General features: G+C 41.5%; 1 protein-coding gene across 2 annotated transcripts in view; it reads right to left on the bottom strand.

Moving 5' to 3' along the window:
• LOC115260964 (pupal cuticle protein 27) overlaps window positions 1–12216 on the bottom strand; it is a 59543-nt gene extending 47327 nt beyond the window's left edge. Inside the window, exon 1 of one of the 2 annotated variants that reach the window (XM_062845604.1) lies at window positions 11944–12216. The gene's annotated coding sequence lies outside the window, so the exon portion shown is untranslated. The other variant, XM_062845605.1, reaches the window with a different exon arrangement.
• Between the last annotated feature and the right edge of the window lie 2755 nt (window positions 12217–14971).

The raw sequence follows: 14971 nt of genomic DNA, 5'->3' as shown, positions 1-14971 counted from the left end.
TGGATGAATTTCTCCAGAAATTTCCTAATGAATTCCTGAAGAAGCTTTCCGAGATACTCTTGGAGAAATTTCTCGAGTAAACTCTGAATAAATTTTCCAACTTACTTCTGGCGGACTTTTACAAGAAACATCTGGAAGCACTTTCCGATGAATACTTGTATGTAGTAACTTTCTACTTCTCCTAACAGTGTTACTATTTGTCCTGGAGAAACATATTCTTGAAATTTGACCACGAACTGCACTAGAAACACTTTCAGATTATTCTGGAACTGCACATACCAAATCTTTTCTCCAAAAAAAAGTTTATCCGTAGCTCAAGCGTTCAAATCAACCAGAATATCTTTGAGGAAGTCCTTCAAAATTATAAGTAATATTCTAAATACTTGTTTCGATACTAATGCCACTCTGGGGGAGCGTCCATAAATAACATCACGTGAAATTGTCCATTTCTAACCCCATTTCCCCCTATGTCATACTTTTTGTATAAAACCTACGATTTTTGGCAAGGATTGTCACACTTTGCTGAACCAACACCTTCCACTCGAAAGTATGACGTTAATTATTTACGTCACCGAGTGGTAAAGTGTTTAATAAACTAATAATAATTACAATAGGGGGATACACTTAACAGCTTAAACTGATTAAACTGATTAAACGTCACGATCACCAAGGCATCCATGATTATTTCATTCGCAAAATCATGATACATTTCAAATAAGCTGAAAATCATGGCTTACGCAGCAATTTTTTCTGTTTAGTGAGTACCGTAAACCGGGGTCAAATTGATCAGCGGGTGAAATTGATCACTCGGGTACTACATTGTAATTCCATACTAGGAACTCTAAAGCGTCGTAATGATCTTAAACTTTTTACGTCATCTGAATTTGTTCCGTAGGTTCCGTAGATCAACCACCTCTGACCTTAACTAGTATGGCTTTGGTACTTATCACGATTCACGGCCACATATGCTAAAGAGACGCGTGCTACCAGCAGCAAGTGCTTTTACGCTTTACCTCACCAAAGGAAGGTTAGTATCAATCAGTGCGCCATTGTTTTAATTTTACCACACCGTCAAGATGTTTTTCTTTCAGTGATGTGAAAACGGTACAGTTTTGAATGTGTCCAAGTAACCACGGGCACTGAAGTAATCATTGTTATATAAATACAAGACTAATATATTATTAGGTTTTGTTTTGTTGTGGTTTCTCAGTCTTGACAAAATCAAAATAAAACAACGTAACAGCGTTTTGATTTTGCTAAGACTAACAAGCCACAACAAAACAGTTATAAAATACAATGGTACATCGAAAAAGGCACATGACTTATGTTCCTGTACTAATGTATAATGTAAATTAGCTTCTAGTAGACAAACACGTTTCAGTCCATTTAGGGCCTTTAAAAAAAGACAATTACACCGTCTTCGACCTTGCGGCCTCTACAGACTGAACATTACTTACATTTGACAACGGACAACACATATAAACACCCAGTGGGCCCAGTGGAGAATTTTCCGTTTGACGAAAAGTTTTCCCCGACTGGAGCGGGAATGGAACCAACACTCCGAGGCTTACGAGACGCCTAAACGACTGACGCCGCTAACCGCTCGGCCACAAAGCCCACGTGCTTTCACGCACATCAACATCACAAACAGATAACTTGATGAATGTTTAGTTTTTTGAGACATTGATTTGTGACAGAGCCCAGACAGACTTCAGAACGACAGAAATGTATTGGTTACGAAAATCTGTTGTGGCCTTGTCTAATATTGGTTCTTGTTATGTTCAACACGTTAGCGTTACTCATTGGGATCACCGCAGAAAACTTAATCGTAAATCGATCACGTTCTTATGATGAATGGCATTTCATTCGACATTATCGCTGTCAGCACCTATCTTGGCATTTATACCGACTCTAACCACGAGCTGGTAATGGTTAAGCTGCGCCCAAAACTCTCAGTCATCAATAATATACGGTACCGGCGGCCGCGACGGTAAAACCTAGCGTGACTGAAGCAACCCAATGAGGTCCCTCTAGAAAACTGCTGGAGTACAGTTGAAGACGAGAGCGCTGTCGGGTACATGGACCGGAGCGATTTTAGAGGAAAATAACGAAGCTTGGGCGTTCATGTGTGTGTGGGCTGCAAAACGGTGAGTCGATAAGGAGAGCATCCAACATAGCTCTGGTCCTCACAAGTTCCTACCTCATGCTTCCACGGGTCAAACGATGACAAAGACCGCCAGCTAAGAGTTGTGTGCTTAGCTGGTAATGCAGCCTGGGCACTCTTATCCTTCTGACTTCGGCTAGATTGAGGAGGTACGACCCGAGCGTCTGTTCACCAAGGAGGTGTGGCTCAAACAGCGTCTGTTCTGGCATCCAGCGGCTGATTAAGAAACGCTGCACCACGCCCAGCTAGATCCAAGGTGGTAACCCCATCAGCGTGGTAGTCCCAGTGTTGGTTGGGACGTTAAACAGAACTGGCACGATGGCCCTCCGGCGAGACAGGATTGTTGGCGTAGGCCCAATAAGCCACCCGTAAAAATCCCCATTGCGAATAACATAGAAGAAAATACGACTCGATACAATCGGCAAAGACCCACGCGACGAAATAAGGACTACGATTGGAAACTTGGAACATGGAAGTCACTAGGTTTCGCAGGATGTGACAGGATAATTTACGACGAACTACATCCCCGCAACTTCGACATCGTGGCGTTGCAGGAACTTTGTTGGACTGGACAGAAAGTGTGGAAAAGCGGGCATCGAGCGGCTACCTTCTACAAAAGCTGTGGCAGTGTGGCACAACCAATGAACTGGGAACAGGATTTATAGTGTTGGCAAGATGCGACAACGTGTGATCGGGTGGCAGCAGATCAACGCAAGGATGTGCATGTTAAGAGTTAATGGCCGTTTCTTCAACTACAGCCAGGGTGCAAAATGTTCATAGTCATTGACTGAAAACAGCACGAATTTGAATGATTCTGCACTGAACATTCAAACCAAACAAAATCATTTTCGCTCTCTCATTTCCCTCCTCACACAGTCAGTCAATTCGTAGTCGTTGAATATGAAGCCGATCGAGAAACATCTTCATAATTACCTACGTTTTTGACTACGATTCCTTCCAAAAACACTCCACAAGAATCAAATAGGAAAAGATCTGTGTAAAGCACCGTTAAATGTAATCGAAACGTTAATATTTTATCAGTAATTCAACACTTTGTAAGATGTTTACAAATATTCATTAACTTTCATTCAGTTGACAAATGAGTATGGAGCAGCTGAGTATGAATATGCAGGCAAGTGAATGAAAATTGCCGTACGGTGAACATAACCTCGTCTGCTCGAAAATTTTGCGCCCTGACTACAGCATCATCAACGTCCACTGCCCACACGAAGGGAGACCCGATGACGAGAAAGAAGCGTTCTACGTGCAGTTAGAGCAAACATACGGATACCATGGTTGCTCGCCGCGTGACGTGAAAATCGTTGACGGCGACATGAACGCGCAGGTAGAAAGGAAGGAAATGTACCGACCGGTAATCGGGCGAAACAGCCTGCACGCCGTATCGAATGATAACGGCCAGCGATGCGTAAACTTTGCAGCCACCCGTGGTATGGTAGTCCGAAGCCCCTTCTTCCCCCGCAAAGATATCCACAAAGCCACCTGGAGATCACCCGACCATCAAACAGAAAACCAAATCGACCACGTTCTAATCGACGGTAAATTCTTCTCGGATATAACCAATGTCCGCACATACCGCAGTGCAAATATAGATTCGGATCACTACTTAGTAGCTGTATGCATGCGCTCAAAACTTTCGACAGTTATCACCACGCGTCGAAGTCGAACGCCGCGACTCAACATCGAGCAGCTGCGTAACGTAGAAGTGGCTCAAGACTACGCGCAGCAGTTAGCAGTGGCCCTACCAACGGAAGAGCAGCTTGGCGCAGCTACACTTGAAGATGGCTGGAGGGACATCCAATCTGCCATAGGTAGTACCTCGGCTACAGCACTAGGCTTCGCGACTCCGAATCACAGAAACGACTGGTACGACGGCGAATGTAAACAGTTGAAAAACGAGAAGAATGCAGCATGGGCAAGAATGCTGTAATACCGTACGAGAGCGAATGAGGCACGTTACAGACAGGCGCGGAACAGGCAGAACTCAGTCTCCCGGATGAAGAAGCGCCAGCAGGAAGAACGAGATCGCGAAGCGATGGAAGAGCTGTACCGCGCTAAGGACACACGAAAGTTCTACGAGAAGCTGAACCGCTCGCGCAGAGGCTTTGTGCCACAAGCCGACATGTGCCGAGATAATCACGGGAATATTCTCACGATCGGGGGTGGTCGACAGGTGGCGGCAGCATTACGATGAGCACCTCAATGGCGACGTTGTGGGTACCGAAGGTGGCGTGATAACAGATTTGGGAGTATGTGCACAGGACGAAAGACTTCCGGCCCCTGACGTCCAAGAGATTGAGGAGGAGGTTGGCCGGTTGAAAAACAACAAAACCGCTGGGGCAGATCAACTACCAAGCGAGCTTCTAAAATACGGTGAAGAAGCACTGGTGAGAGCACTACATTATTGGGTCATTACCTAGATTTGGGAGGAGGAAGTATTACCGGAGGAATGGATGGAAGGTATCGTGTGTCCCATCTACAAAAAGGGCGACAAGTTGGATTGCGGGAACTATCGCGCGATCACACTACTGAGCGCTGCCTACAAGGTACTCTCCCAAATTTTATGCCGCCGTCTATCACCGATTGTAAGAGAGTTCGCGGGGCAATACCAGGCTGGATTCATGGGTGAACGCGCTACGCCATCCGCCAGGTGTTGCAGAATTGCCGTTTTTTTTTTTAATACAACGTGCCCACACATCACTTGTTCATCGATTTCAAATCGGCGTATGATACAATCGATCGAGAACAGCTATGGCAGATTATGCACGAATACGGATTCCCGGATAAACTGATACGATTGATCAAGGCGACGCTGGATCGAGTGATGTGCCTAGTTCGAGTATCAGGGACACTCTCGAGTCCCTTCGAATCTTGCAGAGGGTTACGATAAGGTGATGGTCTTTCGTGCTTGCTGTTCAACATTGCGTTAGAAGGTGTAATAAGGAGAGCGGGGATTAACACGAGTGGTACGATTTTCACGAAGTCCGTTCAGCTGCTTGGTTTCGCTGATGATATTGATATTATTGCTCGTAAATTTGAGACGATGGCTGAAACGTACATCCGACTAAAGAGTGTAGCTAGGTGAATCTGATTAGTCATTAATGTGTCGAAGACAAAGTACATGATAGCAAAGGGCTCCAGGGAGGAATCACCGCGCCCGCAACCCCGAATTTATATCGACGGTGATGAAATCGAGGCGGTTGAAGAATTCGTGTACTTGGGCTCACTGGTGACCGCCGACAACGACACCAGCAGAGAAATTCAGAGGCGCATTGTGGCAGGAAATCGTGCTTACTTTGGACTCCGCAAAACTTTTCAATCGAATAATGTTCGCCGTAACACGAAGTTAACTATCTACAAAACGCTGATTAGACCGGCCGTCCTCTATGGGCACGAAACATGGACCCTACTTGCAGAGGACCAACGCGCCCTTGGAGTTTTCGAACGAAAGACGGGGCTTGGAGTTTGGAGAAGGCGAATGAACCCCAAGCTGCTTCAGCTGCCGAGAGAACCAACCATCGTTTATACCGCGAAAATCGGGAGGCTACGGTGGGCGGGTCACGTCATCAGAATGTCGGATAGCAACCCGACTAAAATGGTTCTCGAGAGTCATCCGACCGGTACAAGAAGACATGGAGCGCAGCGAGCTAGGTGGGTCGACCAAGTGGAGGAAGATCTGCGGACCCTACGCAGAGTGCGGAACAGGAGACAAACAGCCATGGACCGAGTAGAATGGAGACGGCTACTATGTACAGCAGAGGCCACCCCGGCCTTAGCCTGATTGGTAAGGTAAGTAAGGGCGTTCATGTTGCAGCATGGGACCAGGCTGAACGTGAAACGTTACAAACTAATGTGGAAGCACCAGAAAAAAAAACGCCGCGTGAAAGAAACGGATTGCGAACCTAGCATAGCTTAGTCGACCGTACACATTCCGAGGTGGTTGTCGATAGAGACGTTTAATGCGCCAAAACAGCTGCCTTGGACTTGACAGACTATTCATTGAACGACTTTTTTGTTGGACACCTAGCCAGGTCTTTAGGATCGGTGGGGATGCGAACACAGGAAAAAATAATTAAATTTAAACGACATGTACATCGTAGTTACAAAAGACGCGGACACCGTCTTCAGCCAGAGGCTGCACAGACTGAATGAAACTTAAACACTAGACAAGGGACACACGGAGCATGCACCAGTGGATACGGAGAAGAAACTATTCTCACGAAAAGTTTCATCGCCCGGAGCGGGAATCGAACCCTCACCCCATAGCATGGTGCGATTAGAAGCTTGGTGACCCTAACCGCACGGCTACGAGGCTCCACACTGTGAATATACACGAGTTTAAACAAATAAATGATTGAAAATTGAGTTGAAATAGATGCACATATTTTGAGCATTAAAAAACACTCAGTTTTACATTTTTGTTATCTTAACCTTCTTCGTGCATTGGCTTGCGCGCACCTCGCTGACCTAGTGCACGTTTAGGGGTCATTATGACCCTAATGCACGAAGAGGGTTAATATTGCACTGCATTGCATTTTCATGTTTGCGTTTATAAATAAATTGAAAAGCATACGATTTCCTGTTGACAAAGCTAGAAATATCAACTATCGTGTAAATTTACACGATCACTCGTTTAAAACTCAAAATACAAATGGCGTCCCTGGGTTTAGTTTTGTTTTGCTGGCGATTGCAAGAGTTGTTCTTACGGAAAGCACCGGAGGATGCGCTGTTTATACGTTTTGTGTCGTGTTTTTGAGTGATTAAGGCTCAAGCATTCGTCATCATTTTTCGGAAAATAAAAAGCAGTTTTCTCGCTGCAAATCAAAACAAGGAACATGAAAATATATTCACTGCATTATATTCCTTATGTGGAGTACAGTGAATATATTTTCATAGCAAGAACTTTTGTTTTGAACGAAAAAACTGCTTTCAAATGTTTGATGATGACGATGATTTCAATGACGAAAAGTTCAACGTTAAGTACGTGGATACAAGAAAACCATAAGCCAAACGAGTGCGTGGAGTGTGGATCACGGTATAGGCAAACATAGCGAACATAATCGGCAATGCACTCTTAAAAAATTAGGAATTTACACGTGACGTAAACCATCAACGTACGTAAACATTTCATGACTGAATGGCAAATTTGATTGAATTTTCCATCCATCATGTAAGCTCGAGTTGATTGCACAAGATGTCAACAAACCTATCTAACCAGGTAGGTAGAAACTGTTTTACATTAATCACTTGCCCTACAACTTGGATATATGTCCGAGTGGTATAGACCGTGCTTCTCAATCAGCGGACCAGTGTTCGAATCCCGATCATTATTTTACTTTCATATGTTTCATCTGTCGATTCGGCTCTAGCAATTGCTAGCTCGACTTTATTTGTGATAGAAGATGTAAATTTGTGTCAAATGGGCCGCTCCTTTTATGTGCATCCAAGAGAACTTAAATTTACATGATTTTTTCTAAGAGTGTGGCACCTCTAACAGCAGTCCCAGCGTAATCTTCCGGTGCTCCGTTTTGCGATGCGCTTCGCATCGAGAACAACGTGCAGCTTATGGTAAAACAGAACAAAACAAAACATCTGATGTTTGATCCATTTGTGAAGGGACCGAATTCTAGACAAAAAGGCATCATTAGGAAATCATGGGTACTGGTGAGATGCATTCCAAAGCTGTAAAAATACAGCTACGTGATTTATGAACACATCGTTTAAATTTAAACGAATTTAATTTTACACGACTCCATTTACAGGTCGTGTATTTTTAAAACATCACCTAATTTTGCGTTTATTTCGATGCTCCAAATATGTGCATCGAAACAAATGTAAAATTACATGAAATTTTTAACTGTGTCATTCATTTACAAAGATTTACATTCATTTCCTGTTATCTCAGTTCAGAAGCCTGCTATCGAAAAACAATGTATGGATGAATTTAACCTTGTAGTTTTATCTGAAAGTTTGCCGAATAACACTGGGGTCGCACACGCATACCAAAGTCGTGAGCGAGCTGTGAAGGCAAGTTTCCACAGCGTGAATGTAATTTATGGATTGATTGATTACACAAGTTTACAAAATAAAACGAAAGTCGTGAACTTCTGTCAACGACCAAAATTTTTGAAGCACAATTTAGTGCTGATTTCGAAACTGACCTTCAAAAAATTTAAAGTAGAACAGTTTTTGAGTTTTAGCTCAATATCGAGTTTTGTAACTTTTCAAAATATGTAATTTACTAAAATTCAAATATATTGCGTTTTGATCAACCAATTTTAAATCTTTTACCATAAATTGAAAGCTGAATACAATACCATTCGATCATCTGAATACAGGTTTTGCGTCAGATTGATGAAATTCAAGATATTGGCGAGTTTTAGGGACGATCTTCTTAAATTTTAGCAAAATTCTCAATATTTTTTGAAGAAATGTATTTTTTTCAATAAGAAAAAAACAACCTAAAAATTCTTTCTCGACGTTTACTTGACATATCATATGTAGGCGAGTTACAGTAAAAATTTCAGCTCAATCGGAGCATTGATTACGGAGAATGAGATGTTTGAAGTGAGCGACTTTGCTTAAAAATAGAACAAAAATCGATTTCAAATCACCAACCTTGTATGGAAAGTCGAAAAAATTTCCGCTCTACTGTAATTTTTTTCCTTCGCGTTTTCGAACTCAGGGCATGATTCTACACCAAAAATGATCATCAGCTTACCGAGTTCAAAAATGCTGTAAACTAGTGTTATGGATTGCAAAACCATCTTCATAGCACACTGCTATGAAGAATCATGGTCAAGAACGGCTGTCCCAAAAGGCTTACTATATTGATAAAAGCAACGCTGTTAGTAGTCACTCAAGTTGATCCGAATTGGGCTAAATATGTCGAATACATGAAATGTCAACACATTCGAATGGTCAGTGAAGCATACAATGTCATTACGTCTTATTTAAAACGCCATTATTCGACTAACCATATCTTTGATTTTAGGTGCCGGCATCACTGCTGGTATATAGCCGATGCGATAAGCGCACGGGTATTCAGCATGAACATTCTGAAGGTGATGGGTACGATACTCGGTCGGTCGAGGAACTTTTCTTAAACGAAATTTCCTTGAATTCCTTGGGTAAAGAGTATGTTCGTATCTGCCACGAGCTGGAAGCTCTCAATTAACAACTAAGAAAGTGCGCATAGAACAGCTGAGAAGCAGGCTTTATGCCAGTTGGGACATTATGCCAAGGATAAGAAGAAGATCATTGCTGGTATACTCGAGCAGGAACAAAAAACTGACACATAACTACAGCCAAAGCCAGGTATCATTCCAAGACAAGGTATTGTGGTATTGAAAATAACTTACTTTGGTATTTTGTACGTATTGCTAAAATACCTCAACGAGTTATTGGTTTGGTGTTGAGGACTGCTTCAGGTATTACTCAGTTATGGAAAAATCGCCGATTATTATTTAGGTATTGCCATACCTGATGACATTATTCACTAGTTATGGTCAAAATATACAGGGGATGGCCAAAATGTTTGGGATAGGCAACTTTTTTTTCTCTCACCAAAAAGTTCAACATGCTATAACTTTTCATAGAGTGCATCAAAAAATCTCAAATTTTGACAGTTTGTCACAAGGTTGCAACCATTCATTTGCAAAAATTTACATTCATTTGCTATTATCTCAGTTCAGAAGCATGCTATCGAAAAACAATGTATGAATGAATTTAACCTTGTAGTTTTATCTGAAAGTTTGCCGAATAACATTGGGGTCGCACACGCATTCCAAAGTCGTGAGCGAGCTGTGAAGGCAACTTTCCACAGCGTGAATGAAATTTATATTCACCGCTTGGAGAGTTGCCTTCACAGCTCGCTCACGACTTTGGTATACGTTTGCGACCCCAATGTTATTCGGCAAACTTTCAGATAAAACTACAAGGTTAAATTCATCCATACATTGTTTTTCGATAGCATGCTTCTGAACTGAGATAATAGCAAATGAATGTAAATTTTTGCAAATGAATGGTTGCAACCTTGGTTTGTCAACCTATTATACGTGCATCATTAGTACAAATTTGGGCTCGATTGATTAACCTTTCGCAAAGTTAGAACCGTTCGGGTAGAACACTATTCTTTAGACAACTCATTTTTTAGCTGTCATATCTCGGAAACCTGTGAACCGAATCGAATGAAATTTTGAACGTACACTAACAATATACAAATGCTTCGTAAACTATTAAAACATAGATACTTTTTGGACGTTGAAAAAAGTTATCATGGATTGACACTTTTTGGATTTTTCACGAAAAAAATGTAATTTTTTTACGTCAATGTCAATAAATTTTAATGTTGATGTCCTAAGGTTTTCCACTTCTGTTCTCAAGTTATCTTTAATCAGATATATAAGAGCCTATTTAGATTAAAGGAAGATCACATTTAGTAATTTTTGTGTGGTATTGTAAATTTGACTTATTTTCCTCTATATGGGTAAAAATTTCAACCTGGAATAACTTAATTCACCGTGAGAAAATATTACATTTTATAACGTTGTATTAAATATCAATATATTGTTGATAAACGTTGAAAATTTGATTCAATTCGGTTCACTGGTTTCCGAGATATGACAGCTCAAAAATGAGTTGTCTAAAAATTAGTGTCTTACCCGAAGGGCTCTAACTTCGCGGAAAATTATTCAATCAAGCCCAAATTTGTACCAATGATGCACATACAACAGGTGGATAAACAGTCAAAATTTGAAATTTTTTGATGCACTCTATGAAAAGTTACAGCATGATGATTTTTTTTGTGGGAGAAAAAAAGTTGCCTATCCCAAACATTTTGGCCACCCCCTGTACACCAGTTATTATTTTAGGTATTTTACCTCTTATTCAGGGCTTCTTAATACCTTATCCAGGTTGTATGTAGGTATTCGGTTTTCCATACATGAGTTTGGTATTCTTCAGCTATTTTCTACTACTCGGGTAGGAAAATGAATATTTATAATTTATTACGAATCTTCGGTAAGTATGTTGCTCTAGCTAGAAGTTAAAAGCTGAACAGATAGCTGTTGTCCTTCCAATAGGGACCATAACACATAACAAACATTTTGTCAGAAGACAACATTTTACTTGTTTCATATTTTTTAGTAGTGAAGCGGAATTTTGTGAGGGCTCGGGTCCATGTCCTCCTCCGGCTCCCGCTCCTTCACATCTGACTGTATGACTTCAACCGTATCCTTCGCATAGTCTTTAGAGATGTCAATCACTCCTCATTTATCCTCCACATCTAAACAAGCTTCATTAATTTCAGCTACATCTTCTTCCTCGATGGTTCACCACACTCCACTACTGCTGGGAATCGTTCGCGAAAGAACATCGTCACCTCGTCCATGATCGCAATGCGCACGACATTCGAGCTTTTCTGCACTGATTGTTCCCCCCATTGAGTAGTGGTGCATATGTTGCAACTGAAACCAATCCAGTTTTTTGTTTCCTTCACATTCTTTCACCAACTCTAGCACTTTGTTCGGTCGTAGAGTAATAGCCTAGCAATTATAATGTATTTAAATTAGATGAACCAGTCAAGTGTGCACCACGTACGTTGCACCAGTCAAACCAATCCGAAACCGAACCGATTAACTTTTCGATAAAACTACGGCAACTATTTAGACGAGCCACACCGCACCAAACTAATTCCAAATTCAGTTCACTTTTTTCGCGTAGGTCGTGCAGCAGCGCACATGTGCACGGGCTAGGTATACCTAGAATAATCCAATCGTTACGCGCCGTCCACCCGCGCACGCCACCGCGGAGCACTCAAAGCACCAGCTCTCACCGCAGAAGAACGATTGCGACGACGACGGGATCGAACGGTCGAACCGGCAAAGCACCATTGGCTATTCGGTTTGACTTTTTCCGTATAATCTTGCTGCACTGCGGTGCAACTGTTTGGCTTGGCTTGGCTGACTCGCTGTGGCGTGCGATTTGGAGCACTTTTTCACTTTACTGACGGTTGGTTTGTTGGGTGAAATGAGCTCAAATTTTTGCACCATCGTCAGCTTATATAGCTATTTGCACAGTTTTAGCCCCGAATGTGGACGGAAAACCCTCCGTCTCTTGAGGTGGCGGACAAGTAGGAGGAAAATAGTTTGCGGCCACTTGTAGAAAGGACCGGACAGCAGCCGCAGCATTCGTGTTCAAGTTTTCCTCTAATGGGTAGAAATGGAGCCTGCTCTAGCGGGGGTGCGGCGCGGTATTTGGATCAGTTTTCGCAACCGCAAAGTACAACGCGATGTCATGACCACAGTGGTCAACAGCAGTGCCAACTGCCTGTCAGCAACGGGAAAGGTTGGGAAAATCACTGCAGTTTGACTTTCATAATCGCTTGACAAAGTTTGTTTGCGAGTGTTATGGTACAGAACATAATGGTTTGACTTCTGAATCTTCGAGTTGGCTTACACCAGTTGACCAGTTTGTAGAACCATTTCCATTGGATTGGCAAAGAAGTCTGTACTTCAACAGATGTAAATCTAACGACACAGAGAGCATAACTATTTGATCTACAACGTAGGGATTGCTGATCTACCGCGGGCGGAGCGTGAAAGAGATTCTATCTTACGCTTTTCAATCATGCAAACTTGTGGTAGTGTAAAGCCAAGGGCGTAGCCAGCTTTTCGGTCAGGGGGGGCAGCAAGCACCTTTAGTAAAAATGTGCCTACTAGCTTTTATAACTAAACGCAACACGATGAAATTGAATATAATAACATTATATTCTAAAAGCTTTATTTAACCCTTAACCCTGTTGTATTTTGTACAATACGTGATGATATTGTGATGATATTGTTCTACCATCTACTGTAGCAAGGCAGCACTGGAATAATCTTAAAAGCGATTTGATCAAGATTGTGCTGTTGTTAGTGGTCAGTCATTCTCCTGTATGAAGGGCCAAAAAGGGTTGTGCGGACCCGCAAGCAGAGACACTTGCGCCACAGGGAAAAAGAATCTCCTTCCAGAAGAAAGTTCTCACGAACAACTGCAAAATCGAGCCCTCGATTGACAGAATACTCCCAATAGATGGGGTCGAAGAGCCCGCCCTCTATCCACGAAATGTTAACAACAAGGAGGAGGCAGTTCCAAGTTCCTGTCCAAATCGTTTCAATCGGGTGCCCTGATGGTCCCTCCCTTTCCCAATATATGATGAGATATGTATATGAATTATGATACCCGAGGGGGTTTCGGCGTTTTTAAAAAACTACGACTGCGCCACTTCAGTTTCAGCTGAAGACTCTCTCTTCTGTATTGTGCGAATCAGTTTTTATAAACTAACACTTCCCGATCGATCATGATTATTCCTGATCTAACCTAACTGAACTTGAACTTGAAAAATATGTTGCGCCACAGCTATGACGATGATTCTACGTCGTATGATGCGCGTGAGGGTGGATGTTTATGTTTGGTGCGATTCGGCTGCATTGGTGCTCCGGCGAATGAATGTTTATGTTGACTCATGATGATTGCGTCTCAGGCTTGGATAGCGAAAGTGGCTTATTGACGAATATCGGCATGATCGGTGGTAACGGTTTAATTGTGGTCAGTGGAAACGGGTTGCTCGTAACTACTCCCCTCCGTGAAGTCGAGACGTCCCGGGTCGACAAAAGTGTTGATTGTTTTCTTGGGGATGATGAAATCTCTCGCAATTCTGATGACTCATCTTTGGCTTGGTTGTTTGATACTTCTTCTAAAAATGGTTTTCTGCGGAAATTGATGTTGACGTTTTTGGTTTTGACCTTGTACAAAATGATAAGGGTTATAATTCCCAGAATGCTGAATACCGACAAACTTATTGAGGAATAATGGTGAATTTTATGACTTGTCGATAGGGTTTCCAAATGGTTTCGGTTTTGTATTTGCAGATCTTCAATTGAACTTTCTATAATCTGCTTTTCGATATGTAAACCATCTAATGGTACTATCAACGGCATCTCTGTTTTGAATATTTCGGTATTTTCAAATTTTGTACTGTCTAAAATAATACTGCAATTGCGAAATTCTATTAAATACGAGCCAGTTAGGTTTCTGTTTGTTATTTCGCAATTTGACTTAATATTCACGGGAGATTTCGATTTGACAATAATATGATTATTAGTGATTTTCTTAAATTCTTTTTGTTGATTGTACATTTTAAAAGTGCATTTACCGGTCATACCTCGAAGTAAGTGTGTAAAACAGGTGTCATTGCTAAAATCCAATAAATCCTTCTGATTGCATATGCGATATTCTTCTATGTTTCGGCATTCCTTCGTAATAAAATATGTCTCGTTGTTGCTGATCATAGCTGTGCTGGCGGGCAAATTTAAAATCTTATTTTCGATTGGCAAAGCTTCTAAAATCAAACGACTGTAAGTGTGATTCTTTAAAGATGGAATTTTAACTACAAAAACAAGTTTTGTCATATTGTAAAAAGCTGATATTTCTAAGAAATCATATACCTGTTCAAAATTATGAATTACAATTCCTTTTTCTTCTAATCTATCGATCGAGAATGATAATTCATCGGGATGCAAGATATGTTTCGAAATAATGTTTACCTTTGCTAAATGAATAGATTCAGAGATATCTTTAAAATGAGAGATAAGATGATCCAATTGAATGTTAACTTTTATAATATTTTCCAATATTTTGATTTGTTTCTGTAAGCTTCCTGACTCGTTATTATTAATAGCGTTCATTATAAGTGATTGTTGATTATTTATTTGCTTAATCAATCTATTGACTCTATCTTGCATATCA

This window comes from Aedes albopictus, chromosome 1 (genome assembly GCF_035046485.1).
Source record: "Aedes albopictus strain Foshan chromosome 1, AalbF5, whole genome shotgun sequence".
In the NCBI taxonomy this organism is placed as follows: Eukaryota; Metazoa; Arthropoda; class Insecta; order Diptera; family Culicidae; genus Aedes; species Aedes albopictus.
The sequence above is the reverse complement of the archived record's forward strand: the minus strand, read 5'-3'. Positions and strand labels throughout refer to the sequence as shown.